A 14,027-nucleotide genomic window follows, 5' to 3' on the forward strand; every position below is an offset into this window, starting at 1 on the left:
AATACTTTCAGTTGGTAGGAAATTTTGAATTTTGCCCGGGTGGCGGCCGAAGCCCACTCTTATCGATTTTAGACCTCCAAGGGATCTTTAACGTGCGCAACTTGCGCACGGGCCCTCCGAGATTTTTCGTCCTTGTCCGAGAAGGCTAGGTGTAGATCTTTCTTACCAGAAGATCAGGGGTGTGGCTGAAAGACAACAGTTAGAGAGAAGAAGCGAATGAGTAGCAGTAGAAAGGCTGCAGAAAGAATCAGGAGCCCAGAGAAAGGGGCAAAGGGGGTGGGGACAGAAAGAGGAGACGAAAGCAGACGACAGAACATTGCAAGAGAGCAGGAAATGAGGTGAAAGGAGACAAATTTAGAGAAGAAAATGTTCCGGTCGCTACCCGGATTCGAACTCGGGATCTTTTGAATGAGAGGCCAGCACCTTAACCTCTAGGCCACGAGAGCCCCCCACCCGTCCCCATATATCCGTGGTTAACAAGTAAGGAAATCGAAGTAATCCGACTCCATTAGCATAACCTCACGGATTTTTTATTGTAATAAAACAGACAATTAATTTGACAATTTCTGTAGCGCTCGCTCCATTGTATAATCATACTACCGCTCGCTAAGCGCTTTACAATACCTTCGCTTTTACATAACGTTGTATGGGCCTTCTATTCACACAATGATACATTTTGAACGTGATGGCTATAATTCTCTCGAGAGAGAGAGAGACAGAGAGAGACAGAGAAAGAGACAGAGAGACAGAGATACAGACAGAGACAGACAGAGAGTGAGAGAGAGAGACAGAGAGAGAGACGCATACACAGACACACACATAGACTAGAGAGAGAGACAGAGAGAGAGAGACAGAGAGAGAGAGAGAGAGAGAGCTAGTAGTTCATACAAGAGACAAGAACATTGGCTTCTTTCAAAACATACCAGGTTTCAACGTGCATTGGGTGTGTCTGGTTCAAATCCGAATGAGTGGGAACTTTTTTCTTTTTTAAAAAGAATTTCAGTAAAGATTTTTATGGCACTTACAGCACATTTAGAAGTCGTCTAAGGGCTGAAGATTAAGATGTTACAAGAGAGTAACAATTACAAATAAAGCATTAATTTCGGTTTGGTAGGAATCAATTTTGAATTTTGCTCAGGTGGTGGCCAAAGCCTACTCTTGTCGATTTTAGGACCACTAAGGGATCTTTAACATGCACAACTTTCCCACGGTTTGGGGGGCGGAAAATTGCGCAAGTTTTATCCTGTAATGCAAAGGATTACTCAATAAGCCGCCCTTCCTTTGTACGGTAAATTACGCAGGTTTCTTAGTTTGGTATCGATTATGAGGTATCTGTGGTCAAACAGAATCCTGACCTCGACGCCTCGTCCATGTTTATCTGTTTGAGAGTTCACTGAAATTAGTTCAAGTAGTAGACTGCTCTACCAGGCTTGGTGTTGGAGGGGGTACATTGTGTAGCTGAAAGTACTCGGGCAAGTTTGTCTCAGAAGAACCAGAAAATAAGTAAATGTAGTGACTCTCCGAACACTCAATTAACTCACAACACAGCAGCTGACATGATCATGACTTCGCACGGACTTGCGAAGTGCTCACACGAAAAACACCACCTGACCCGACTGTCCTACACGGGCAGTCGAGTAGAAACTCCAGTGAGTAAAGACCTTCCACATTGGGGACCCCGACAAGTTGAAACGCAATTTCAACTTTGTGTGTTCTTGTCTTGGATTATATTTTGAATTATATTTGAACGGACTTGCGTTCTCGTCACAACCCTTACCAGCCTTTCAAAATGTGTGAACAGGATTATAAAGTAAGTGCAGTTTCTATTAAACTACCAACATTTTGGACAGCTGGGCCGGAAGCTTGGTTCGCCCAAACTGAAGCGCAATTCGCTCTGCGAAATATAACCCAAGACGAAACGAAATACTACCATGTTGTCGCCGCTCTCGACAACGGCACAGCAACTCGGGCACTTTCAATTTTAACCAACCCACCAGAAGTCAACAAATACAGCACTCTGAAAACATTTTTGTTGTCGTCACATAGTTTGTCTGATCCGGAAAGAACATCAGCGCTCTTTAAATTACAGGAGTTAGGAGACCGTAAGTCGTCAGAGTTAATGGACTCTATGTTAGGCTTACTGGGAGCGCACGAACCGTGCTTCCTTTTCACACACTTATTCCAACAACAGTTGCCTGAATACGTGAGAGCCCCCCTGGCAACATTCGACCATCTCGACTGCCGCACGTTAGCACAAGAGGCCGACAAATTATTCCTTGCCGTTGCTCCACCCGCGACACTACTGACCGTAGATCGCACAACGGCTGCTAGCAAGCTCAGACCTTGCCACTCGACAGGTCTATGCTTTTACCACCATAGATTTGGATCAAACGCCCAAAAATGCCTTCCGCCAAGCAGTTACAAAGCCTCCAAAAAAGCACCTGCTGCGTTCAGGGAAAAGAGTAGGTGGATCAGCAGAATTCAGTCTGGCTTCAGAACCTTCTGTTGACTCACAAAAAGCTCAATTGATTATCAGGGACTCTGTCTTTGGCCGCTGTTACATCATCGATACGGGAGCCCAAGTTTCGGTTCTTCCTGCAACATGGCGGGACAAACAGGCGAACACTTCAGGCTCTCCACTTTTAGCCGCAAATGGTAGCAAAATCAATACATATGGTGCGCTCAACACCACCATTCGTTTCCAAAACAATGCTTTCGACGCCAGGCTTGTCATCGCCGATGTAAAGCGGGCCCTACTTGGTGCTGACTTTCTTCGCCGCCACAACCTACTGGAAGACATTCGTGATCAGAAACTGATAGAGGCACAATCTTTCAAAGTATACCCATGTACTATCAGTCAGATTTCAGATATCTCAGCTAGCCATAGTGGACCCAGAAAGCAACAAATTTAGGAAGATATTAACAGAGTTTCCTGAAATCCTCGAGCCAACCTTTTCGGCCTCCGAAGTGAAGCACGATGTTTCTCATTTCCTCCCCACCACTGGTCCACCCGTACATAATAATAAATAATAATAATAGGTAGCATTTGTATAGCGCATATCCCCGCTCAGCAGCAGGCTCTATGCGCTTTACACTAAATTATTACCCCAGCAGACCATAGAACACTCCGAAACATTCTCAGCTTCCCGGGAAGCATACAGTGCAAGCAGCCGATTAAGCGCTCAAACACTAACAAACTGACAAGATCTTTCGCTGTCTATAGCCGGGTACCCATTCCCACCTGGGTGAAGTGAGGAAAATTCGTGTAAAGTGCCTTTCCCAGGGACACAACGTCGGGCCCTTGACGGGATTTGAACCCACGACCTTACGGTTGCGAGTCCGAGAGCCTAACCGACGCCACCGACCAAAGCACGTGGACTACCCCCAGACAAACTAACCATTGCCAAAGCTGAATTCCAGAAAATGGAGGAAATGGGAATTATTAGACGATCTAGCAGTCCCTGGTCTTCACCTCTTCACATGGTTCCGAAAGGTAATGGAGACTGGCGACCTTGTGGCGACTACCGTGGACTCAACAATAGAACGACCCCAGATCGTTATCCGATTCCCCAAATTCAAGACTTCTCAGCACGACTCGCTGGCAAAAGTATTTTCTCCAAAATATACCTCGTTCGAGGTTACCACCAAATCCCAGTTGCGCAGGAGGACATTCCGAAAACTGCCGTCATCACACCATTCGCCTATACGAATTTCTACGCATGCCATTCGGCCTTAGAAACAGACATTCCAGCGTCTTATGGACTCCGTCCTGCCTGACATTTCGTGCGCATTCATCTATCTAGGTGATATACTCATTGCCAGTTCACCAGCAGCTCAACATATTAAAGATCTACGTAGTACGACAAGTTTGCGAAAGACTCAGAGAAGCGGGCCTAGTTGTTAGGTTAGAAAAATACGTGTTTGGAGTGACCGAAATCCAATTTCTAGGCCATCGAGTCACACTAGATGGATCTACCCCACTCCCTTCCAAAGTCAAAGCTACGGAAGAATTCCCACAGCTAGCCACTTACAAAGCACTCCAAGAATTTCTGGGAATGCTAAACTTCTACCATTGCTTTCTGCCTCTAGCTGCATCAGTACTACGCCCTCTCTACGAAGCTCTGAAAGGAGAAAAAAGGAAAACAAAACTTTGCTGGACGGAACAGATGACTACAGCGTTCCAGGCCAGCAAACGTTTGCTTGCCGACTGCACTCTCCTCTTGCATCCCAGAACAAACGTTCCTATCGCCTTAACCACCGATGAGTCAGATCACGCAGTTGGCGCTGTCTTCGAACAATATGTCGATGAGGCCTGGCAACCTTTAGCATTTTTCAGCAGACAACTTCGAGAGACAGAACAACGGTACAGCACATATGATCGGGAGTTATTAGGACTCTATCTTGCCGCCCGTCACTTCCGATTTTTGCTTGAGGGTAGGTGCTCCACAGCGTTCACCGATCATAAACCTCTGGTGGACGCTATGTCCAAGTTATCCCCACCCTGGTCAGCTCGCAAGCAACGTCACCTGTCATTCATCTCAGAATTTACCACGGACATACGGCACATTTCAGGGAAGGAGAACCATGTTGCAGACTGTTTGCCCCGAACCATTTTCCAGACCACATTAGGAATGGACTACAAAGCAATGGCTGAAGCCCAATGCACTGACACCTCTTCTCCAGACGACAGCGCCTCTTCCCCAGGATTGCGCACAGTTTCAATGGCTATCGAATCTGGAGGACCAGAACTGCTGTGTGACATTTCGACCGGACATCCTAGACCAATTTTACCTCCAGCATTTCGTCGACAGGTCTTCGATTTGTTTTATAGCCTCTCCCACCCAGGAAGGAAGGCTACAGTCCGCCTGATTTCCCAGAGATTTGTTTGGCATGGGCTAAGGAAGGAAGTCAGCAAGTGGGCCAAGGAATGTACGGACTGCCAAGCTTCCTAAGTGCAAAAGCATACTAAGGCACCCATCGAGAAGATTTCAGTGCCTGAAAAGAGGTTCAGTCACGTTCATGTCGATTTTGTAGGTCCTTTAACCCCATCGCAGGGCTTCATTCACCTCTTCACAATCATCGACAGAACGTCACGATAGCCAGAGGCTATCCCACTCAAGGACACCTCGACAACAGAATGTGGCCGTGCGCTAATCAATAACTGGATCGCTTGTTTTGGGATCCCCATCGACATCACATTCGACAGATGCCCTCAGTTTACTTCTGCCTTGTGGAGAGAGATGGCCGAGCGCCTTGATACCAATCTTCATCATACAACAGCCTATCACCCTCAATCCAATGGACTGATTGAGCGATTGCACCGGTCCGGTCTTAAGAGTGCTCTCAAAGCAAGACTCCAAAGCCCGAACTGGCTCGATGAACTGGAATGGGTACTGCTAGGTTTGAGGACTGCCCCAAAAGAGGACCTGGGAACTTCTTGCGCTGAGCTAGTTTATGGAGAACCACTCAGAGTACCGGGCGAATTTTTTACCCGTGACACTTCACATTTGATCCCAAATGCAGTCACAACTAGCCAAGGCGACATCACTGCACTGTGCACCTACCTCCAACATCCACTCGTCACTAGACACAGCAAAGTTCGTGTTCATCCGCTGCGACGCTCATCAAAAAACCCTACAGCGCCCGTGTACTGGTCCGTACAAGGTTTTAGAAAGGCATGATAAAACCTTTCTTGTCGATCTAAGTAGTCACGCGGAACACATCTTTGTCGACCGATTCAAACCAGCTTTTGAATGTGTTGCTCAAGCACCAAGACGTGGGCGACCTCCGTCTTCATCGCTTGTGAATCCAAGCGCAAATACTAACAATTCAACCCAGCCTACCCAAGCTGTACAATCCGCTCCTGTTACTCTTCAGGAACCACAACAAGCAGGCTGGAAGGTCTCACGTTCAGGACGTATCGTGAGACCACCTCCCCGATTCTAGAACCTCCTGTCATGTCAGCGCTGGAGGGGGGCCATGTAGTGACTCTCCGAACACTCAATTAACTCACAACACAGCAGCTGACATGATCATGACTTCGCACGGACCTGCGAAGTGCTCACACGAAAAACACCACCTTACCCGACTGTCCTACACGGACAGTCGAGTAGAAAACTCCGGTGAGTAAAATATAAGTATAATATTAGCGGCTTTGTATAAATACATGTGTATGCCCGATGCAATTTAGTGGCGCTCAAAAGGGAACTTAAAATGGGGGTTTTCGTGACAGAGAAAGAAAGAAAAATATGTATACAATGAAATGAAATAACAACAGTCTTGATAATTGGTTAGCGGAGGAGGATGGGACCAAGGAGGCCAAAGGCAACAGGTGGCACCCGAACGTCATCCAGCTACTGGTTGCAAGAGTGGACTTATAGAACACCAGGTGCCACTGAGTGTGAGAGTGGGATGCGTAGAACAATTCTGTTTTCGCCCTTGTCCGAGAAGGCTTGGTGTAGATCTTTCCTATCATAAGATAAGGGGCGTGGCTGAAAGACAGCAGTAAGAAGGAGCCAAGGAAAAGCAGTAGAAAAGCTTGCAGAAAGAGGCAGGAGCCCAGAGGAGGGGGCAAATGAGTTGAGGGGGTTGGGGCAGAAAGTGGAGACGAAAGCAGACGACAGAACTTTCCTAGAGAGCAGGAAAGAGGTGAAAGGAGCCGTCGCTATCTCTGTCCCAGGGGTTTTATGCACCCCGCATAATTTATCAAAAAAATTTTGGGCTCAGTTTTCATCATTTCAGAATTGTTTTTCTCCACAAACCAGATTCGAACACGGGACCTATTTAATGAGAGGCGAACACCTTAACCTCCAGGCCACGAGAGCTCCTTTGCCTATCTCCGAAAGGACAAGATAAAATGGGAAACTTCGTGTAAGGTAAAGTGTCCTTCCTAAAGACACAACGCAGTCCGTCCCGAGTTGAGCCACAAAGCCCTTCTTACCCTGAACCTGTCCCCACGGCTTTATGAAAAAAAAAATCATGAAATTACGCAAACTGAGCCCAAAACTGTGAAATTATGCGATTCTGTTAATTTTAATAGAACAATAAAGGAAAATAATCAGAAATTGTGAGAAAAAAAATCAAATTTCGCTAAATTATGAGGGGTGCATAAAACCCCCGGGGACAGTTTAACCCACAATCTCACCATTTCGAGTCAGACTACGGTAGCCTAACCCCAAGACTACCAATGCCACCACACTTGCGGTGCGATATGAACGACACGTCCTGTTAGACATTACATTAGAATGTCAATAACGACCTAAAAATAGCAAAAATGTAAAAACCAAAATAGACTCACGAGCGTGTGGCGTTATCTCAGTCTGTTCCACCGCTCCGCAAGCTACATGAACAATGAAAGTTCCGGGTCAGTTTGAGAGGAGAAAAGAATTTATCAGCGAAATTGTCTTGCTGGTCAATAAGTAAGCCTTCCTCCTCGAAGATTGTTGCGAGCCTCGGTCTTTATACTGACTCTCTCTTCGACAATATAATGATAAGATGGATGATAGGGGACATTATCAATCTATTTATAGGTGGAAAACTAGTCAAAGTTGTCTCGAACATACAGTTTGGCGCGAAGATGTTCTGAGATGACGTTGCGGCCGTGCACTTGTAGGGAGTGGATAATGTTCATAGCGGTTTTACAACTAATTTCAATAATACGCAGTTTTCTCATAAAGGTATGTAACTATTTTAAGTTGCATATATATTATTATATGATATATATATGAAAAACTTTTTTTTCAATGAATAAACTAGGTGGACTAATAATATAGCGGATCATACCTTCACTCAGAGTCGTGCAAGGACTTTTATAGGACAGAGTTTACAGAAAGTAAACACTGGATTGACAGGCCAACATTCGATGACGCAATCTCGAAGAGACATCGTCATCATCATCCTCCGGTGCCTTGCCGACTTGCGTGGGCGATCATGGACCTCCACTTCACTCTTTCTTGTGTTGTAGCGATGGTGTCTGTCGTTCTTGCTGTTCCCAGTCATGTGGTCAACTGGTTCAGTATCTTTTCCCTTTGTCTGCTTCTATCTCTCTTTCCATCAAACTTGCCTGTTGTTACAATATGCTCCAATGCTTCTTTCCGCATTGTGTGTCCAATGAACTTTGCCTGTCGCTATTTTTATGATATTCGTCACAGATCTATGCTGTCGTCTGCAATTTGCTTCAACAAAGGCTTCTTCATTAAATTTTGTTTCTTAGCTGTCCATTGGATACGCAGCATGCGTCTTATGAACCACAACTCTGTCTCCTCAGTTTTCCTTTCCAGCTATCTATTGATTGACCATGTTTGGCACCCGTATAATAGGACTGGTCACTGGCTCTATGAAACTTTTCAGTACTCTTTTTCTTGTTTCCAGCTTGATGTTTGTAAGTATCAGTTTCATTTTGTGGAAGGTTGTTTTTACTTGGCAAATGCGGCTTTTAATTTCGGTGTGACATTCTAAAGAGTAATAACGGTATTTTCAGGGACTAAAACCTCGTTTCTTCAGGACTAAGTCCATCGACCTTTAGACTGGCAGTCTCTATTTGCCCCCTCCTCTGGGCTTCTGACTCTTTTTGCAGCCTTTCTACTGCTACTCCTTGGCACCTTCTTACTATTGTCTTTCACCAACACCCCTAATCTTATGATAAGTAAGATCTACACCTAGCGTTCTCGGAAAAGGGCAAAAAATCTCGGAGGTCCTGTTTTCAAGTAGCGCACATTTCAATTTTGGTGATTGAAAATCGATAAGAGTGGGCTTCAGTCGCCACCAGGGCAAAATTAAAAATTTCTACCCACTGAAAATGTTTGGTGCGTCCTGCACGCTCATTTGATCTTATGCAGTTGTGAGCGCCGTAAAACACTAACCAAAAAATAATAATAAAATGGTCGCATTTTGCATTGTTTGGTAGGCAGGCTTTGGCCCCGCCAATCAGTTGCAATCTGGCCTGAGAAGGATACAACCTCCGAGCAGAAAGACCGTGATATCAGATTAAAGCTTCTCCCTACACAAGAATCGAACTGGGGGCTCTCGTGGCCTACAGGTTAAGGTGTTCGCCTCTCATTCAAAAGGTCCCGGGTTCTAATCCGGATACCAACGGAAAATTTTCTTTTCTAAAATTGTCTCCTTTCACATCCTTTCCTGCTCTCCAACGAAGTTTTGTCGTTTGCCTTTGTCTCCACTTTCTGCCCCCACCCCTTCACGTCCTTTGCCCCCCTCATCTGGGCTCCTGATTCTTTCTGCAGCCTTTCTACTGCTACTCCTTGGCTCCTTCTTGCTGCTGTCTTTCAGCCACAGCCCTAATCTTATGGTAGGTAAGATCTACCCCTAGCTTTCCCGGACAATGGCGAAAAATCTTGGTGGTCCCTTGTGCAAATTGTGCACGTTAAAGATACCTTGGTGGTTCAAAATAGATAACAGTAGGCTTCGGCCTCAACCCGGGTAAAATTCAAAATTTCCTACCAACTGAAAATGTTTAGTGTGTCCTTATATATGTGCTCATATGACCTTATGCAGTTGTGAGCACCGTAAAACATTTTCCAAAAAAAAAAAAAGGATTCGATCTCATGTATTCTGCGTGCAACAGCAGAGCATAATTATGTAACCACTGCACCACAGAGGCGAGTTCCCTAGTTTTGTCATCGTGAGCATAGATCAAAAATAAAAAAATCTATTCCATGGTCGTTTTAAAAAAGAACGAAGATTTCATAGTTCATAGTAACAAAATGTTGTTTTAATTTGTGATGCGTGCTAACGACATTTAAATTAGCTAATTTATTGTGCAAAAATCAACTTTAGGGTCAAATTTTTCGATTTTCCATTGATGCCGTATGCTGTATTCTTAAAATCTAGCATGCCTTTTGTTATTTTCATACTTATAAACTGTAAAAAAAAAATAAACATCACCTTAAAGCTCGAATACGTGAAACAACTCCTTTTGTCAGCACACTTCACATTTGGTTATTTGATCGACATCTTTGAGTAGCGATCTACTCAGCGCATAAATCTTCTTTGTTGCATGAAATCAATGAAGGGTGAAGGGTGGAGTTTTTGCAGAACACATTCGCGGGCAATGTAGCGATATACTCACACGCGTGCAGAGTGCTTCTTGTCTGGGAAAATAACTTGTGTCTTGTTCTTTAACTTTCTCGGACACAAGTAAGCGCAACTGTGGGTATTCTTTTATTTACTGTGTCAAAAGATTGAGTTTGGAATGATAATGAAGTCTTTTTTATTACTTCTTGTCTTGGAAAATAACTTGTGTTGATCTGTTTCACTTTTTCGGAAACAAGTAAGTACAGCAGTTGTTTGCTTGTCTGTTGTTGTTTTTTTAATTGGGTCAAAAGATAGTTTGGAATGATATAAAGTAAAGTCTTTTATTTTTCGTTTATGTAGGTGATTTCAAACAAAGGCTTTTTGTGACTTTAATGGTAGGTTCCCTGAAGCGTAGGGAGACAGAACTAATGTAATCAGTTGCAATACCGTACATGAACCTATATCATGAAATACATGTATTTTACATGGCACACGAAAGCAAGCACACGTGTGCACACGTGCGCGCATGCACGCACACACACACACACACATACACACACACACACACACACACACACACACACACACACACACACACACACACACACACACACACACATGCACACACACAGAGATATATGAATAATGTAATATATGAATCACTGAGGGCAATATTATATTTCATCCAAATTATACATTTGCCCATGTTTATGTTTACCTATCAGAATGGTGAATTTTTTAAAAACCTAAGCCTTTGTCTTTAATTAATATGAATGTAGAAGTAGACAATTTTTGTATTATGCTATAGGTAAGCTTATATAGATATCAGGTATGACATGGCTTTTTCGTTTCTGTTCAGAGTTTCAGTTGACTTATATAGATACATACTCGAAAGAGCAATGCACATTGAACGCTTATTCTGACAATAGCCTTATACTAGATGGTTTACAAAAATATTAACCTAAGCCTTTGTCTTTAATTAATATGAATGTTGAAGCAAATTATTTTTGCATTATGCTATAGATATGTAAATATCAGATATGACATGGCATTTTCGTTTCTGTTCAGTTTTACTGTGATTCTGAAAGGGAAAGTTTGTTTTATATTTTAATCGATTTGAAGACTGTCTTGCATGCACGGAAGTACAGAGTCACCTTCGTATTGAGTTTTAGATTTGTGTCTTCACCGTCGTATTACAGAAGATGTGGGTTGGAGTCCCGTTGACATAATTTGATATTATGTCGCATTTCCGTCGTACTCAGAATTGATTAAAAATGTTTAAGACCACAAGTAAAAAAATAAAATAAAAAGCATTATAAACGACCCATCACACCCCCTTTCCACGCAACATTTTACGATCGCGCAGCGGCAGATATGAACCTCTAAAAACAAAGAAAGAAATATATAAAAGAAGTTGATTTTTTTACCATCTAGTATAAGGCTATTATCAGAATAAGCGTCAGTGTGTATTGATCTTTCGAGTATGTATCTTATAACTCTTAATAAAGTCTTGTAATTAAATCCCTGCATGTGGTTGAATGAGGCATCTGATGTGATACCGATAATAAGTACTTTCTGTTAGCTTTACTTTTCCTTTCATAATATTGAACTTTAATGAGAGTAATATATAATTTAGATTTTTATGTTTATCTGCTTATTGTGTTTTTACTCTGATTTTTTTGGTGTTTTTTTTTTTTGGGGGGGGGGTAATCTAAACATTTCCACTGAGCAGGGCAGCTTTTTTTTTCATTCTTTTTTTCTTTTTTTTTAGTAGAAATAAATTTTGAACGCTGCTTGAAAAGCAGTTTCGTTCCTAGCTTATTTTTCTTTAGATAAGGCACATCTTTATTGTCCAAATTATGGCACATTGGTTTGGTGTTTCGCCACGTACACACACACACACACACACACACACGCACACACACACACACACACACACACACACACACACACACATACACACACACATACACACACACACACACACACGTACACACGCTTTCCCTGTGAAACATGAAGTGCAGTAGTTATCATCAATAGCTCCCTTTTGATTTTGTTCGGCATTACTGTGTGGATTTTACTGGAAAAACAATGATTAAAGCTTTAAAAAATGTACATTTACAGTTTCCGAGGACTCTAAAGCTTTGGAAGTCTCCAAACATAGCAAAAAGTCCGGGTTTGAGCATCGGTTCAGACACGGATTTTGTTCGCCCCCTCCTGCCCACCCAGGAATAATGAATACCTGACTTCGAGTTGGGGAAGTAAAGGCGGCGTGGAAAGAAATTGGCCACCCTACCACAATATTATGCCGAAGGCCCAGGAAGTTGTCTCACTAACAAGGCCATCCCCCAATGTCCGGATCGGATGCGGGAACAACTTTACGTTACTGAAGAGTAACTTTCAATATAGTAACACACATAATAAGTGTCACGACGAGGTGGAAACAGGTGCTCGTCAATTTTGGGGCAAATAGAGTTATTAGTATCGTCTTAAAGTTTGTTCATTTGTCTTGCTTTCGTGGAAAAATTATCGATCTAACTTCTATAGAAGTCGAGATATGTCCGATTGAAGGTGGGGGTCACCTAGTTTCAGGTTTAAATTAACGATAAAATGGCTGCCAAAGTTTGGAGACTTCCAAAGCTTTAGAGTCCTCGGAAACTGTAAATGTACATTTTTTAAAGCTTTAATCATTGTTTTTCCAGTAAAATCCACACAGTAATGTACTTTTAAATAGACATGAAAGGTGTTGAGCCAAAAAATAATACTTCGATAAAAATTGCCAAACGGGAAGAGAAATGCCTTTTTTTTCAATTTCATTATTTTGACAAACGCCTGATTTCACCACAATGCCTTGCCTATTGGTCACAGGTGTGCCCAGTGACGTCACGGTGTCCACCATTGATTGGTAAACGCTATCTGCCACTAGCCCTGTTTACTTTAGCCAGGGATCTATAGAGGCATGAGACGACGGCAGTATCAAAATTGCATAATTTTATATAAGGAGTACTTTTTTTTCTTTAGTTTTAGCAAGGTTTTACGGCGCTCACAAATGCATAAGATATCATATGAGCGCCAAGGGTTGGGTGTCAACAGGGAAGTCCAAACGGGGGAATCAGGCTTACTCTCTTCCCCTCTCTAGCCTCAACAGCACTAAGTCTGCTTCGACTATCAAGGCACCCTGGAAATATTAATTCACAAGAGACAAACTTACAAAAGAAAGGAAAAATGACAATAGTAAGGATGGCCAAAAAAAATCAGCAATTTTCCCTATGTTGTTCCGGCACCGTATGAGCATGGCATTGATAAATGAGCCCATTTACAATTCTACTGTGGATAAGAACATGGTAATACCCCCTCCCCCTTTTTGGGAATGGTCTGAAGACAACTCTGGGACTCTCGTGATCTTGACTACAACGACAAAGATCAAATGGCACAAGTTTGAGAAAGCCTTTCCAAGATGCTGACTGTAAAAGAGTTCTTCATCAGGATTGTCCTCGAGACGCTGGAATGTCCGGTGAAATTCTCCTCTGGGTTCTCTGGGGAAAAAATGCTCTCGTGAGACATGAGACATGAGGCATGAGACATGCGGCATGAGGCATGAGACATGAGGCGTGAGTTTCTATGGCCAGGAAACTTAGATGTAAAAACCGTAACTCTATAATAATATAAATCTGCACGTGTTGCTTTGTAAAGAGTCGTTGACGTATTGGCAATCGAAAAAGTGAAGCCTGCCTGAGTTAAAAACCAATACCCTTAAAAAAAAATTAATCGCAGCAATGAGCACAGCATATTGATTAATGTAATATATATATATCGGGGTGGAATAATGTGGAAATTTATATTATCGATTAAGAAAATGTGTATGAAGCAAGAGAAAAAAAATTGTCTGTAAATATGCATTACGTAAGAAAAATGTGCTGAGGAAATGTGTATTACGCGACATGAATGTAATATATCATAGAAAAAAATATAGTTCTATATGCATATATATATATATA

At 42.8% G+C, this 14,027-nt stretch overlaps 1 protein-coding gene across 1 annotated transcript in view; it reads left to right on the top strand.

The window, feature by feature from the left end:
* Window positions 1-6,035: 6,035 nt before the first annotated feature.
* Window positions 6,036-14,027, top strand: part of LOC101854366 (polypeptide N-acetylgalactosaminyltransferase 5) — a gene marked incomplete in the record, with an annotated part of 53,448 nt that continues 45,456 nt past the window's right edge. The window contains 1 exon segment of the mRNA XM_013088872.2: window positions 6,036-6,122.

Source organism: Aplysia californica, unplaced genomic scaffold (genome assembly GCF_000002075.1).
Source record: "Aplysia californica isolate F4 #8 unplaced genomic scaffold, AplCal3.0 scaffold00824, whole genome shotgun sequence".
Lineage (NCBI taxonomy): Eukaryota > Metazoa > Mollusca > Gastropoda > Aplysiida > Aplysiidae > Aplysia > Aplysia californica.